This window comes from Desmodus rotundus, chromosome 2 (assembly GCF_022682495.2).
Source record: "Desmodus rotundus isolate HL8 chromosome 2, HLdesRot8A.1, whole genome shotgun sequence".
NCBI lineage: Eukaryota > Metazoa > Chordata > Mammalia > Chiroptera > Phyllostomidae > Desmodus > Desmodus rotundus.
The window spans coordinates 31,700,920-31,718,662 of record NC_071388.1 but is presented as its reverse complement, the minus strand read 5'-3'; positions in this window follow the sequence as shown (position 1 = coordinate 31,718,662).

Below are 17,743 nucleotides of genomic sequence, written 5' to 3'. Positions count from 1 at the left end.
TTTGGTTAGAGTCAAGGATTTGTGAGGAGGTGCATTTAAATTTTCGGCTTGTGTCTGCCATTTTAATGATTGTAAGCAAGAGTAGATCGGATAAGTTATAGAGACGGAGGGCAGTTTAAACAACTAATGCTGCACCAAATAGATTCACAAGCACTGGAGAGAGATCACAATTGCTCACTTTAGAATTCTTGAAATGCTTTTTATTCTAAAATAGGAATAATCATTTACCTAACATCCCAGAAAAAGACAAGTATTATTCCTATTTTACAAATTAGGAAAACGAGATTTAAACAGGTTAAGAGATTTAAGTTTAAAGTGGTCCTGAAGTAGCTTGCTAGGTTAGGCAGGCACACTGCCCTTAATCCTGGTCTCTAAGTAGTTAATTCAACAACCAGCCTGGAATATTGTGTAGACTCCAGCTTCTAACCTGACTTAGATCCTAACTCTAAGTGATCCTTATCAGGTAACCTGGGAATAGGGAATAAAATATAAAAATTTCGTTTATATCTTCCCTGCTCTTACAACATTAAAGCAAAACCAATGTTTGAAAGCCCTTCCGAACAGAAGGTACATTTAGTCCTTACTGTAAGAAGTAGTTATACTGAATAAAACCCATCCTCTGCTGAAAGTGTGGAAGATAATTCATTCTAAGGAGACGGGACCAGGGCAGGAAGTTGGAGGCAACCCAATGAGGCCAGCCAAAATTGTGATTTATTCAGTGCAGCCTGAGAATCCAAGTTCTCTAAATATCACGATCAGAGTTAAGAATCACTCTCTTGTATCTCCCGCCTTCCAATTTTTCTGTGAAATCTAATTTCTTGAAGGTAGTCGAGTACACAGTGCCTGGTTCGCAGTGGGTGGGAAACGGCACTCTGAAGCACAAATTAGTGTTCACCTTTAAAGTGCATCTTAATAAAAGACCCAAAGCCTCCCCTACACAAGGGGAAAGCGCCGCGACTGACCTCATGGCCGGAAATAGAACTTTTGGAAAAAAAAAAAATTTTGCGAGCCCAGATATCGCGAGAGCTGTGGCGGGCGGGCCTCGGCCAATGGGCGCGGGCGGTGGCCGGTCCTTTATAAGGCGGCGCGGAGGGGTGCGCGTCGGGTTGCGGAGGGTTGGTCCTGAGTCGGGTGAGGGTTGCCTTTGAATCTAACCCTAACTGAGTTGGGCGTAGGCGCCGTGCTTTTGCTCCCCGCCCGCTGTTTTTCTCGCTGGCTTTCAGCAGGCGGAAAAGCCTTGGCCTACCGCCGTCCACCGTCCAGTTCAGAGCTTAAAAAAAAAAAAAAAAAAGCCAGCGACTGGCTATCTCACCCGTCCCGGGACCCTGCGGTGCTCGCCCGTCCGGCCTCCGTGCCCCGCCTGGAGGCCGCGGTTGGCCTGGGGCTTCTCCGGAGGTGCCCGTTGCCGCTGCGAAGAGTTGGGCTCTGTCAGCCGCGGGTTTCTCGGGGGGCTGAGGGTGAGGCACTTGACGCAGGGAGAGAAACGGAGCGGGTCCCCTTGCACGGTGCACTTCCCTGAGCTGTGGGACTTGCACCCGGGGCTGGGCTCGGACACGTGCAGCCTGCTGCGGGGCTGCGGGGTGTGAGAGGGGCGCACTCGCCTTTCCCACTGGAAGGGTGGCTTGGGTTGTACTGGCCTGTCTCCCTTTGCAGTCTATGGTGGGCTTGTGCGCCTCCAGATCTGCAGCTTGGACCTGGGAGCTTATAGGTGGCCAAAGGACACGTGAAGGCGCCTACAAAGCTGGCCCAGGTGTGTGGGCAATGAGCTGAGTAGGCAGCCAGCCAGTCCTGTATGAGGCAAAATCCCTCGCCTCTGGTTTTGTTGTTATTCATCGTTGTAGCACCTCGTAGTTACTGCCTGGGGATTTTCTTGCGATTTGGGCTGTTCCCAAAGTAGATCTAGGTCAGTTCAGTCAAGTACGGAAGAGCAGTGATTTCTCTCCTCTCTCTCTCTCTCTCTCTCTCTCTCTCTCTCTCTCAGCTTATTTATAAGTATTTGTTAACTAGGAGAGCTAGTATGTTCTCAAAACAATGAAAACCATATTCCTTAATGGCCGTTGCTTTTCATCTTTGCCTCTGCCTTTGGATGCAAAATATTAAGTGGTGTCAGACAGAAAATAAGTTTACAAGGAAATATGTACCCCCATCTTCATTTCCCGAAGAATTGGGTCTGGTTTCATTTCAGAAAAGATAATAAGCTGATGGCCCACTAGGTTAAACAAAACAACCCGCAGGCCATTCTGCCCACTTATCCCCAAAACCTCACTGTAGGTTTATGTGTGGATTCATCCCAAGTCAGTGCCTTCACGTCCTTCATTCAGGCAGCTGTTCTGGGGGCGCTTGCTGAGAGAGTAGGCCTGTGAGGAAGGCAAATCACCCTGCCTGAATCCTGACCTTATTATGGTCAAAGGGCCAGTCAGGAGGACCATGCCAGTAAGTTTAAAAATGTGTAGGTATTTAGTATCTCAGCCTATTAACTAAAATAGGTCCCTAAGTTTTGTCTAATACAATTCTTAGTTTTATACTGTTAAGAAATGTGGAAAAACCGGAATGCATTGCTGCTGGTAATGTTCTCTAAGGAAAAAGAATTTCCCCCAGGCAGCATGGTTTTGTGGAAAGAATTCTCAAGGTAACAGAGTAAAGCTCTAGTCCTGATTTTCCAGATTCTTTAAAGTAACCGAGGTTGCTTCAGTGAGCTTCCTTTTATTCAGAAGGTGTACCTTTTAATATTTGGACTGCCAGGGTTTTCTCAACTGCAAGAAAGTAGATGTTTTTTGTTCCTGCTCCACCTAGTGGTACTTTTGCTTCCTCGCATTTACAAAGCTGGGGATGATGTTTGGCCTGAGACAAAGGATGGCCATCTACTGGGAATCCTTTTCTCTCTTATTTTTAAAAAGAAAATACTGTAGTGATTCAACAAATACAATTCAAAAAGGAGCCCAGAGCTGTTGTCTAGTTCTTACATTTGAAATCCTTCCTCTGTCTTGTAATACTACAAGGGGAAAAGTCTTAGCATTATGAATATTTGATATGTTTTTTTCTGTTTTGGCAAAATGAATCTCTTCAGTTACATAATTCTGGAGTAAGAAGGGCCATCAAGTTCACCCAGTGAGATAATTTAAATGACAACCTTTTGCAGATAATAGTTATAGCAAATGTGACTTCTTATATTTTTCTTTATTGTTTTGAGCATTTTATTTATTTTTTAGGGAGAGGTAGGGAGGGAGAAAGGGTGGTAGAGAAACATCAATACATCAGTTGCCACTTGTATGTGCCCTGTCTGGGAATCAAACTAGCAACCTTTTGATTTGCAGAACAATGCCCAACCAACTGAGCCACACTGGTCAGGGCTAGGACTTCTTATTGCTACAAGATTTAAATCCCTCTAGCACTGATAGTTACAGGATCTTAAATTACTTGCCTAAGTTAATTATTTGCGGCCAGCAAATAATTTGCCCTTAATTATTTTAAGGCCAGCAACAAAGGCCTTACAATTTCAAGCCCCATGTCCTCTTTATGGTACTGTGTGGCACCTTAATGTTGTCTGGGAAAGATGACTAATATTAACTCCAAACACTTTCAGGTTTAAAATACCATCCTTAATGTTTACTTGCCTTTGAGCTTAGTTTCAATCCCTCATTCCTTCTTCCTCCCTCTACAATCTCTGATGTGATTTTGTGCTGCAAAATCCAATGTTATGTTTCACTATAATAGAAGGACAGGTGATTCCTGTTATTTGTGGTAGCTGTGTTCTATAAAATCACCATAAATGCTGAATTAGTGAATACTAAACCATTTCTCCTAGGGAAAATATAAAATGTGGGTCCTGTGGGCCTCTGGTCACAACATTTTCATCAACTGATCAGTGCATAATCTTGTTTTATTTGTGTTTCTGTTTAAAGTATGTTATTGATTCAGTAACAATGAACTCATATCCAACAACACTGTAACTCATGCCTGTACAAAGCTTATCTAACACAAGAACACAAGTATTTTCTCTGTAAGGCCTGTTAGCCTTCCTGCACTTAGAAACACCAGACAGCACTGCTGTGCTTGGGGGCCATTTTAAACAGCAAAATCACCAATGAAAAGCACAAAAAGAACACACACACAGTGTCACTAAATACACCACAAAAAGGGCACATGTTAAAAAAGGCACTTGTTTGCAGTGTTCTTTTTTTGGAACAAGAAGTTAGAGTGCCACCTTGTTTAATCTTGGCTGGGAACCTTCATATTAGGTGACTCAAATATTTCCCTGCTCAGCACATGTCCATAGATGACTGAAAACACTGGAGATACAGATTTAGGGTTACAAATAAATTTTAGTGAGTCAATGAATTCACAAATATGGAGTCCACAATTTTGGGCGATCTGCACCTGAGTCTGTAGGTGTCCACATGGTCCCTGAAGTACTTGGGGCTTCTTTCATGCCTTTCATGTTATTTAAACAAGTGATCTGCAGAAGTGACTTTGAGAAGGTATGAAGTTTAAAGGTACTTATTTTCTGTTACTTATTTTGAATTTCAAATAACACGGGAGGGGGATGTGAGAATTTTATGCTCTTGAAGGAAGCTATAAAAGGCTTTGAAAATGACAAACATAGATTTTGTTTTGTCTTTAGAATGAGAGGCTTCTTTTTTAAACTGCTGGATTGGTTGTAGTTCTTGAGCCTGAATATGACATGAGCTTTGATTCACCTTGTCGTTCTGCAGTCAAAAATTTCAGATTAGCTTGGTTCAAGACTTAACAGACAAATAGATGGCACAAGCATACCTATATGCCCACACGCACCTTCACTCACACAAAGTGTAGAGGAAGAGGGTTTTAAACTAAAACAAGACTGAAATGACAAAAGATAATTATCATCCTTCCCCCATTTATTTTTTTAAGGTAGTAATGTGTGGTAGAAATAAAAACAGCAAAAATACCCAAGGCTTAGGTCAGATTTTGTAAATTTAAATGTCTGCAGTGGACATGAAAGAGAATCATGCCAGGGATATGGAAAATAGAGCCTGTGGAGATGGTGAGGAGAATGGGTGTCACTTAAAAAGGGGGAAGTAGGCTCATGTGAATGAAGACTCCAAATTGCCAGTACTTAAGTGGAGGACAAAAACAATTTAGACATTACATAAACACTGATTTTTAAATGTTGGTAGCTACTTTGAAATAAAATTTAAATATTGTGTGGGTGTATAATGAAGAATCTGTCTGGCCTTTGTTCCTGAGTCCTGGGAAGTAGCCTCTACTTCCTTGGAAATTCCTGAGTGATAAGGGTGCCTTCGTAACCCTTGTGGGCTCCTCACACTACACCTAATAGTTTGTGACATGACTCACAATGGGGCTGGTCACGCCAGAAAGACCAAAAGTGGAATCACCAGTCTGACCTGGAAGGGGAAGGGGGCCTGAGACTGAGTTGAGTGATTCAACCAATCATGCCAAAGTAATGAAGCCCCAATAAAAATTCTGGACAAACTGAAGCTTGGATGAGCTTCCCTGGTTGGCAGCACTTTGTATTGTCACATACCAGTTCATTGAAAGGATGGCTTGTCCCCGAGGACACAGGAGAGAACAATGGAAGCTTCACATTGGAGACCCTCCCAGAGCTTACCCTATGCATCCCTTGCTCTGGCTGATTCAGATTTGAATCCTTGCGCTATAATAAAACTGTGGTCATCAGTACTACACTTTCCTGAGTTTTGTGAGTCATTCTAGCAAATCATCAAACCTGAGTCGGTGGTGGGAACCTCTGAATTTGTATCCTGCTGGTCAGAAGCAAAGGTGGCTTGGGGACCCCTGAACTTGTGACTGGTGTGGGTTGGGTGGAGGAAGGCAAAGCAGGGGAGAAATGAGGGCATCTGTAAGAGTGTCAACAATGAAAATAAAGTTTCTTTTTAAATCATTTGAGATAAAATCTGGCCCATTATAGGCTACTAATTTATGACCTTTGGCCTACGCAAATTCAGTGCTACCAGAAGATAGGAATGACTTCCCCAGAAATGTAGGAGTTTGGGCCATCCCACCCATTCAAGGCCCACACAAGATAATTGTATTTGAGAAGAGGCTATGCTGTTGGCATCTTTTATAGGCCCCTAGGAATATTACTAAAGACAAATTTCAAAATTAAACTTTAATAATATTCTGAAATAGTAGTGCAACTCTTAGGATCTAGGGAATTTGTCCCAGTGGTTCTGCCCGAGGGATAAACCTGTCCTTCAGTGTCCATTCTGTCAGATCCTGGTGGGCCTGTGAGGAAGCTTCTACCACCACTTGGTGGAACTGAGGCTATTTCCCCTGTAGCCTTCCTCTATCCTGATTTAGATCTCCCCTCTTAGAAAATCATCAAAGTGTGCCGTGTTTTTATTTGTGTTGCCTCAATTCTCATTTCTTCCATGAGAGAAAAATGGAACAGGAAGAAATGGGAATGAGGGTGTCCTTGTGGGCAAGCACTTTTAGCCTGTGTTCCGGCCTAGCCGGGGACAGACTGTAAGTCATCCAGCTTCAGGTTCCACCTCTGTCAGATGGGTATACAGACACTTACCTGGGAGGGTGTTATCAAAGAGGAGAGGCAGGTCTTATTCTTCTTTGCGAGGAAGGCTTTTACAGCACTCTGATGGGAGTACTGTGGCTGCTCTAGCAGGAGAATTTTGTTTTGTGTTGTGACTATAGGTAAGGGATGTGTGGATGAGGATGGAAGTGCTACTGGCTTGTCAGTTTGTTCTGTAACACGAATTATGAACTGTATGCACACCTGCAATAAGAAATGTTGTTCTAGGTGATGTTTACTGTTTTGTATTTTGTCTGGAGGGCTGTAGATTTTCACTTTGGTGATATTTATATGTGTGCCATGGCTGTCTATATTAGAAATGTTAAAATGCATAATTATAGCTATTAAAAGCAATTTTAGGGAAAGCCATCAGAAAAAATATGTCAGTGAAGAAATGAAAATATTGAATTTTATATTAATTTTTGAATGAGGTTATTATAGCTAAGAAAATTATTTATACGTATCATTTGCAAAAGTAGTTGTATTTACCTTACAATTATTTTTTAGAATGCACGTAACTTACCAACATAAAACAAATGACTTATTTTCAACCTTAGAAGAAAAACTCAATTAAAGCAGCAATTGAACTGTAATGGCACCAAGGAGTTCAACTTGACCTCATATGCCAGATGATAATCATCTTTCAAGTGTACAAACAAGGGAGCATAGTTATCAAAGAATGAGAAATACATTTGTTCAAAGACCATTTACTGCTTTAACAGAGGTGAAAGCTTGCCAGAAATGTATAAACACCTAGCACAGTGCTATTCATAGGCTTAACACGTTCAAAGACTTGGGCGGGGGGCGGGGGGGGGGGGACAATTTAAGAATATCTTTGAAGTTGTGGGTATTCATCATCGTATCTAATAATGCGTACTTTCTAGAGTCCCTCTTCAAGGAGGGCAAAGCAATTTATCTGACTTATTTTCCGACATCCTTGTGAGATAAGGCAACTACCATTATCTCCCTTTTGCAAATGGGGAAACTGAAACACTGGGAGGTAAAGTCACTTGAACAAGGTCAGTAGCAGGCCCAAGAATTTAAGCACACACATTAAAGCTTTTAACTTTCATTTTAGTTTACAGAAAACTAAACAAACAATTAAAAAAAATAAAGAATCTCATACTTTTTTTCCTCTTAAAGAATAATTAATGGTCAATCAAGTTTTCCCTGTCTAAAATCAAGCTTTTCACAATAACTAAAATCTTGTTGCACTGGAGTGAAGGAACTATTTGCAAAGCTATAATGTTCATTTAACAAACATTAAAATGCCTAGTCTGTAACATGTGCATTGTTCAAGATGTTGAGACTTGGAAAGTGGAAAACATACTCCCATCCTTAAAGGTCTTCCTGGAGCGAAGGAGTATGCATAAGCAGATTATGTGTTGCAGTTCAATACTATTTAAATTTAGCTGAATTCTTCATTTTATCCCCCAAATCTATTTCTTCTTCATTTTTCCCATCTCTACAAGTGCCACTGCCATACACCCAATTGCTCAAACTATTGATCTGGGCATCGTCCTTGACTCACTCCCCCTCACCCCGCTGTATCATCTGGTCTATCTTGAAAATACACCCTGACCAGGTGAATACACCTTTTAGTCTAATCCGTGGCCATTTCCACCACCCTAATCCAGTTCACTATCTCTTGTGAAGACCTTCTGACTACTCTCTCTGCTTCTTATCTTGTCCCCTACTCACCACCAAATTATTCCTCACATTGCAGCCTAAATGATCCTATTACCCTACAAAATGCAAACTGTGAACAATGTTTCTCTCTATATAACCCTTCAACGGTTTCACATTGCATTTGGAATAAAATACAAAATTCTTAACCAAGATTTTGTATGAACTGGTTCTTGCTTACCTCTCTAACCTCATTTGAACCGCCCTTCCCTTCCATCATGCTCCAGCCATGTGGCCTCCTTTTAGTTCCCAGGACTTGGCCAAGCTCTTTCTCACCTTAGGTCCTCTGCTTAAATTGCTCTGTCCTGCCACTTGCACCTGGCACCTTTTCATTTCCATCTCAAGTTAAACACCACCTGCTCAAAATCTTCTCTTTTAAAATAGGTTCCCCTTGGAACTTCCCACCAAGATGGAGGTATAGGTAGATACACTGTTATCTCCTTGCACAACCTAAAGAAGGGCAACAACAAATTTAAAAGCAAAAAGCAACCAGAACTGACAGAAAATCAAACTGTATGGATGTCTGACAACCAAGGAGTTAAAGAAGAAACATTCATCCAGACCGGTAGGAGGGGCAGAGATGGTCAGCTGGGTGGAGAGGACTCGAGGTAAGGTGGTGGCTGGAGGACCAGGGTGGACAAGGTAGTGGGTGGTGGACAGGGCAAGGTGGTGGGTGATGTGGTGGGCGGTCCCACATTCACATGCAGGTAAACCAGGAGGAACAACTGGGTTGCAAGACAGACCTGGCAACCCAGGATTCCAGTGTGGGGAAATAAAGCCTCAAAACCTCTGACTGAAAAAACCTGTGGGGGTTGAGGTGGTAGGAGAAACTCCCAGCCTCACAAGAGAGTTCATTGGAGAGACCCACAGGGTCCTAGAACATACACAAGCCCACCCACCCAAGAATCAGCACCAGAGGGGCCCCATTTGCTTGTGGGTAGTGGGGGAAGTGACTGAAAACCGGCAGAGAGCTGAGCAAGCAGCACTGTTCCCTCTCAGACTCCTCCCTGCCATACAGCGTCACAACGTGAGTTTTCCTGCCCTGGTGAACACCTAAGGCTCCACACCTTACTATGTAACAGGTGTGCTGAGACCAAAAAAAAAAAAAAAAAAAAGGCCCAAATGAAAGAACAGATCAAAGCTCCAGAAAAAATACAAGTAAGTGATAAAGAGGTAGCCAAACTATCAGATACACCATTCAAAACTGGTAATCAGGATGCTCAAAGAAATGGTTGAGTATGGTTGCAAAATAGAGGAAAAAGTGAAGGCTATTAAAAGTGAAATAAAGAAAAATGTACGGGGAACCAACATTGATGAGAAGAAAACTGGGACTCAAATCAACAGTTTGGACCAGAATAAAGAAATAAATAATCCACCAGAACAGAATGAAGAAACCAGAATTCAAAAATATGAGGAGAGGTTTAGGAACCTCTGGGACAATTTAAAATGTTCCAACATCCGAATTATAGGGGTGCCAGAAGGAGAAGCGGAAGAGCAAGAAATGGAAAACTTGTTTGGAAAAATAATGAAGGAGAACTTCCCCAATCTGGCAAAGGAAATACACTTCCAGGAAACTCAGAGAGTCCCAAAGAAGTTGGACCCAAGGAAGCCCACGCCAAGGCTCATCATAATTACATTAGCCAAGATGAAAGATAAGGAGAGAATCTTAAAAGCGGCAAGAGAAAAGGAGACAGTTACCTACAAAGGAGTGTCCATAAGACTATAAACTGATTTCTTGAAAGAAACCTTGCAGGCAAGAAGGGGCTGGAAAGAAGTATTCCAAGTCATGAAAGGCAAGGACCTACATCCAAGATTACTCTATCCAGCAAAGCTATCATTTAGAATGGAAGGGCACATAAAGTGCTTCCAGATAAGGTCAAGTTAAAGGAGTTCATCCTCACCAAGCCCTTATTATATGAAGTGTTAAAGGGACTTATCTAAGAAAAAGAAGATGATAAAAAATATGAACAATAAAATGAAAGCAAAATCGCAGCTATCATCAACTGAACCTAAAAAAAACAAAAACAAAAGCAAACTAAGCAAACAACTAGAACAAGAACAGAATCACAGAAATGGAGACCACATGGAGGATTATCAGTGGGGGAGTAGGAGGAGGAGAGAGGGGGAAAGATACAGAGAATAAGAAGCATAAATGGTAGGTAGAAAATGGACAGGGTGAGGTTAAGAATAGTATAGGAAATGTAGAAGCCAAAGACCTTATATGTACGACCCACAGACATGAACCAAGGTGGGGGTTGGGGGGGATGTGGGTTGGAGGGGGTATGCAGGGTAGAGGGGAACAAAGGGGGGGAAATGGGACAACTGTAATAGCATAATCAATAAAATATATTAAAAAATAGGTCCCCCTTCCTATTATGATATTATATTGGTTACCTTTATATCATGTTTCCTGATTTGTAATACATTATCTGCTTATTGCCTGTCTTCCTCATTGGGCAGTAAGGACAGGGGCAGGGACCAAGCCATTCACCTTACTGATCTATCCCTGGTGCCCAGTACATAGTAGGTGCTCAATAATTTTTTGTTGAATAAATGAGTGAGCACTGTTGGGAGAGAGGACAGACCTAACTGCGACTGCTCTTTTACCAGCACAGAGGCAAACTGCTGAGAAGGTATCTGCCAAGTAACAGTGCTTTCCAATTTCCTTCAGTTATAAATTTAATGTAACAGCATCACAAAATAAGTTGAGAAGTTGAGAACAATCATATTTCAGTAAAACTCAAGTATCATTTGGTATATTTGTTCCAGTCTCTTTTTACATATATATTTTACCTAATTATATCTGATATGCACATTTTACATAACTATTTTTCAAATTCTGTATTTTTCGCTTTGTAATAAATCATAAGCATTATTTTGTAATATTACAGAGCCTTCAGAACTATTATTTAATATCGTCGCCTATTGTTCCATTGAATGGATGTGCCATCATCTACATAACACTTTGCCTACAGGTGAATACTTACGTTGTTTTCAACTTTTTTCTCAGCAATTATAAATAATTATCATGCACAATATTTACCATATTTTAAAATGATTTTATTTATTTATTTTTAGAGAGAGGGAAAGGGAGGGAGAAAGAGGGAGAGAAACATCAGTATGGTTGTCCCTTGCATGCCCCCTACTGGGGATCTGGCCTGCAACCCAGGCATTTGGCCTGACTGGGAATCAAATCAGCGACCCTTTGGCTTTTAGGCACTCAGTCCACTGAGCCACACCAGTCAGGACTATTTTTATTTTTTTACTTAATTTCTAAGAGTCCATGACTATCAAAAGAGGTAGTACAGTCACCCTGCAATATGTTCGAGGGACTGGTTCCTTAGGGATTTGTTATCCCTCAGATACCAAAATCCTGAGATGCTCAAGTTCCTTATATAAAATGGTAAAGTATTTATACATATCAGCTACAGCAGGGTATGCCTATTCCTGACTATTAGGCACTTCATTCCTCTGGATTCGGTATAGTTCTTGGCCTGTGGCAAATTCAATTGGTTTGCTTTTTGGAAATTTCTGGGGGTTTTGTTTTGAATATTTTTGATCTGTGGTTAGTTGAATCTGAGAATGTGAAACCAATAAATGCAGAGGGCCAACTGTAGTTGATTTGAATAATTGTCCAGACTTGTATAGTACCTCTGGGTAATCAACTTGTTTTGCTTCCTCTTCTAAAATTTCCCCAAACAGATTTTTTTCTTGATCGCCACATACATCTACCTACCTAAAGCACTAGATCTGGCCAGAGCTGCAAACCTTGCGTAACTGCAGATTGAATCACTGAATCTTTCCCAGAGTCCTTCTACTAAAATGAAAGACATTACATCGTTGCTGTCCTACCTTTCCTCGTCTTCTTTCCTACCTTGCTTTCACTGCTAGTTCTAACAACGCAGGAGGGAAAGATAGCAGGGAGAGTGAGAGAGAGAGAGGAAGAGGGGGAGGGAGGGAAGGGAGAAGGTAGGAGAAGAAGGAGGAGGAAAAGAGAAAGAAGAAGAAGAGAAAGTGAGGAGGGAGAGAGAAAGAGTGACTAAAACCACTGAGTGAGTCTATTCTCAGCTTTGTTTGTGGTTCTAAGTGATGGACCAAGGACATCCACACAGAGACTGGATGTGGACATGAGGATGCCTCTGTATGTCACTCTCCTACATTCAGCTGCAGCCATGCATTGCAGGTGGGATGGATTGACCCTTGCCTATATCCAGCATGGTTCTAATCCCATCTCCCTTGCCATCATGATCTCCTCTGGGGTCATCCAGTTGGAACAAGTCAAGCACTTCAGGCTAATGGTTGAGTGAAGTTAGGGTCTCTCTCCTTGAAGAGGAATGAAGAAGCAAGAAACCAGTTTTGCTGCTATGAGTAGCTAAAAGGGAAGCCAGTCTGAGGGCAGAGTCAACATGTAAAGAAAGGCAGAATCTAGAGAAGCAAAGGAGAGGTGGAGCTGTCAATGGACCGTACTTAAAAGCTTTGTCTACTCTGGATTTTACAGATACATGAGCTGACAAATTACCTTGATTGTTTAAGCCAGTTGCAGTTGGGGGTTTTGTTGCCTCCACTTTTGTTTCCAAAGTACCTTAACCAGTACAGGAGGATTGGCATGACGGGAATAGGATTGCTTTCTTGCCAAGTGACCGTATTGTGACACTATCCTAGAGAAGGGGTGAAGGTGGCTTCTGTGCTAGGAGGAAAAGTTCCTTACAACCCAGGAGGCCTGCCTCAGAGACTTCTGGGATCTACTCTTCTCCCACTTTGTATTTCTAGGCTCTGCACACAATGATAGGTGGTATTGCCATTTCTAAAGACATTCAATTTCCAGATATATTTGCAAGTACATTTTCTCCTAATAGAGATGTTTTGTAACAGCAAATTTTACCATGGATATACTTTGGGATTGATTCCAGTATCAAATAAGAGAGGGAGAGAAACAGTAGTCTGAGGCAGAGCCAAACTTGACAACAGCGCTATGCAGGGATGTAGGCCAAAGGCTAGGAAGTTGCAGCCATAGAGTGTGCTTGAAATGTTCATCCTCAGAGGTGAAAGACTCCTCTCTTGTGTGTGCTTGTGTTGCTGTGTAGCTTTTCAAGAATGAGATACACTAATGAAAACTGCCAGCTCCTTGCCTTTCTTCATTTCCCACTCTTATTCTTTCCTTTTTCTGTCAGCAGCTCTCACCTGATTTGGTTGGTTGTTTATTACAGAGAGATTCAAATGAATGATATTATAGCTGAATTGAGACTATATCCCTGGTTTAATTTTTGTCTTAGAATTAATGCTTAAAAAGCATGAATACTTTTGACTGTTGATGACTGTCCAATGTGTTATTCCTGTTAGAGAATGAGTCCTCCTTTGGTATTTATTGCAACAACCTGACTCTAGAACAAAAACATATGACACTGTTGATGATGATGCTTCTGAATGGTTGACTTCCATATTCTATCAGACAGAAGGGTGTTTCGTGGGGGGGCTAAAAATAATTAACACTTTTACTTCTACCTTCTAATTTCTTCTTGTTGGGCTGATGATCAAATGAACAGAGACAGATTAATGAGAGAAAATCAGATTTTGATACATGCACTTGGGAATTCTCATATGCATGAAAATTCCCAAAGACAGTGAAGCAACATTGGGCATATATGATATTTTGGACAAAGGGAAAAAGTGATAACAGGGTCTTAGAGTTCAGAAGTGAGAACAGGGGCTTTACAGGTGGTTGAAGAAGAGTGGAACATGTACAAGTACGACAGGCAAATCCTTGGTAGGCAACCCAGAAGTAATGGGACACAGGGGCTCTAACGGACAAGCCTCTGCCTGAGGTCTTCCTATTTTCCACAGTTAAGTTAAATTAGACTAAAACAACATCCTGCAATTCCCTTCCTGGGGCAGGTCTTTTCCTCCTAATCTCTTAGGCAGGAAGGGAGAGGATCAAATGTTCTTTCTGAGTCTTAATCAACAGCTTAAAATCAATACCCCAAAAGGCAGCTTCACGGTGGCAAATCTTTGGTCCCCTTCATTCCTTAACCAGAAAGATTGGTTTTACCAGTTTATCAGTGTAATCTTCTCTACTAGTGCAAGATTGGAATGGAATGAAAATGGAATTACACAGAGAGAAAATGAGAGGCATAGAGGGAATACTTTGAACTCTCCAGTTCTCTACTTTTCTCCAAGTCTGTCTTCATTCTTGCCATTTCCTAGCATTAACTCTGACCTTACTTGGTTGTTGGGTCTTTGTCTCAAAGATTCACACACTGATTTTTTAATAAGGCCACAAAGACCCAGCTATATTATTCTCAATTTCACCCTATTTATACCAAATTTCCCAAAGGCGTTTTGCAGAAGGTTTGCTGATTTTTTTGTCCATTTATTCATGTATTCATTCATCCAATAAACATTTATCGAGTATAGCAGTAAGTGTTGGCATTATGCTGGGTGCTAAGAATGCCAGGCATGGGGTGACCAAACCTTAGGGTCCCTGGCAGTACACTAGAAAAGACAGTGACGAGTAAACTAGCAAATACATAATTACCGTCAAAGTAAGAAATGTCCATACGCATAGAGAATGCCATGAATTTATTTGAGCCAAACTGATGACATGTGCCAGGGAGCAAAATCTCAAATGCACCTCAGAGTAACAGTTTTGCAGCTTCTTTTAAGCATTTGAAATTAAGGAGGGAACACAAGGAAGATTACATGGAGGGGGGAGAGAGCGAGGATTGGGTTCCAGGATAAGTCACAAGATTATGTGCTCTCTTGAGGGTGGTTGGAATTGGGGTTAGCATTTTGAAGGTGTGTTAACCTAGATGCACAGAAATGATGGATAGGGCTTGCTTAAGGCAAAGATTAAGTTTTTACTAAAATGTTATATGCCTGGGGCATGACTACCCACCATACCCTGCTCAGTTAGGAATTTGTGATTTGTTACAGTGCCCCTTTTGGCCCATATTCCAGCCTGTGAAGGAAATGAACAAGGTGTTGTACAATGGGTAGGGGAGAAGGACTGAGTAGATAGATGGAGGAGGACAGAAGTATATATATATTTGGTTGTACTTTGTAGATAGTTCTATGATAGGGATTTGATGAAATGGATGTGAGAGAAGGGAAAGGTAAATTGGACACGATTCCTGGGTTTCTGGCTTGAGCAAATGGAGTGAATATAGATGGAATTTAATAATATGAGGAAGAACATATTTTTGTAGGAAAATCAATGGTTCAGTGTTTTTATGTTGAGTAAGATTCAAAACATGCAAGTGGAAATATTTATAGAGTTGCCGTAAGTCCTAGTTTGTATATAGGATGAGTCCTGTTTATACCTATCATTCCAGACTAATTGTTAGTTACGTTCTCTTTCATTCTAAAAAATCCTAGTTTTACAATAAGTTACATGGTCATCCTGTGTATTGGTCAGAGTAGTTTTGGTGGATTGGGGAGGGGGATGTTATTTATAATGAATATATATTTGGTGTTCCTTCTTATTTCTGGCACAGAGCTCCTCAAACCCTTAAAATTTCCTAAGTGATAAGAGTTATAAAGGTGTCTTGATATTCATAAGAAAGCCCTTTGAGCCACACAGGTGTTTTGTTAACAAGGTGACTTTGGAAAGCATCTAAGGATGGGGGCTGGTTGCTAGGGGAATCAGTGAGGTGTTTAAGGGGTTGGAAGTTTGATCTCCCCCTCCCCCATGTGAAGTTAGAGCCTAGGTCATGTATGTGCAAGGCGTCCTTTATTCTTCTAATACTCAGACAATCCTTTGCTGAATATTTTCAAAATGATCACCATCTTATTTTATTAGTACAAAAAAGTATATTGTAGGTACTATTATCTGAATTTTATGTAGGATAAAACTGCGGGGAGCAAGGTCTGTGATACCCCTCCTTTAAGTAATGCTTCCTCTGTACTTCCCACCTACCCATGCCCCATGGCACTTATTTAACTTTCCTCCTTTCCACTCTTTGTGAGTGGAATGGAAGGGAATGAAAGATAGCCGTCTATTCACTGTTCTGAAAGTTAGAGTATTAGCTTGAGTGTCTGACCTGATTCCTCCTTTGGGCCCTCCCACAGTTTTGATTATAGTGCTTGTGTATTCTTAATATAAAAAACAACTCTGTGTTCCAACAGTTATTATTGTAGTAATGGGAGACTGACTTCACATGTGAAATCTGGACTGGCCCAGAGAAATCAGACTTATTGTCCTTGAAAGGAGAAAGAGCACTGAATTGAGAAATAAAATATCTGGGCTTAAGTCTCAATTTTGCAATGTGAGTTTCTCAGTGACCTTCACTTAAACTTGAACTTGAGGAAATTCACTTAAACTTGAGCCTGTTCCATCTCAAAATGAGGTTATTAATATCTGCTCTAACTCACAAGGACTCATAAAGATTAGATTAAGCAAGCCATGTGAAAGTATTCTACTATGCAAATTTAAGTATACACTTCGTTTCTTAAAAGAAATAGTTTGAGACCTCTCTCCGTGTCCTGAGAATGAGAATAAAGGAAGTTCATTGAAACCCATGAAGGTGGCCTGAGAGAAATCTTGGGCAAGTTTAAAACATAAAGAATAATCTAAAGAATTTCAGTCAGTTAGAATTCAACTAACTGAAGCCTTTAATCAGGATTAGTTTTTAAATTTTCTGATTCTAAATCTCTAAAAGAAATTTCTTGGATTTATCCTGGGATTAGTACCTTGTTCGCCCATCCACATTATGTGGCCACAAGAGGTCAGTGTAGAGATGATGGCAGAAGGAAATATGGAACGGAGGGAGGAGTCCTTGATGTTTTTGTGCTGCTATTTTGATTTGCTCTGGAATATTCTGTCCTTGGACTTTGTAATATGAGGTTATAATTTTCTTTATTACTTAAGGCTCCTTCAGTTGGCTTTAACTGTTATTTGCATTCAAGAGCATCCTAATACATTCACCTCTACTAATCCTTTTTTTAAAACTATGTTTATTGATTTTAGAGAGAGGAGAAGGGTGGGGGGGAGAGAGAGAGAGAGAGAGAGAGAGAGAGTGAGATAGGCGGGGGAGAGAGAGGAACATCAATGTGAGGGAGAAAGATCAATCGGCAGCCTGCCAACTGAGCTTCACTGGCCAGGGCTCCTCTACTAATCTTGCATGAGGTAACTTCAATTCTTTATTCTCATCAAAGATAGGCCAGTCTTTGATCTCTTTCTGGCTAGAACTGATGCCTAAAGGCACAGGGCTTCACAGAAGCAGCACACAGCAGAAAACAAATAAAAAGCAAAAGTATGTGTTCTAGAATCAGAAATTCATTCATCCCACTTTCATCTATTTTGCTGATCTCCTGGTAGCTGATTCTGGTTGCCGAATCTGGTTGCTTGGACTTGAGAATGTTTCTACCTTTTATTGCCCCTGCTGGCCTCCTTGAACTTGGCCATACATTGTCTAAACCTCAGGTTTTATTTGACCTTTCCTGCACACTTCTACCTAGAGCTGGCCTTTCTTAAACCACCTATAATGCCATCCCCACCCCAACATGATACACCCTTAC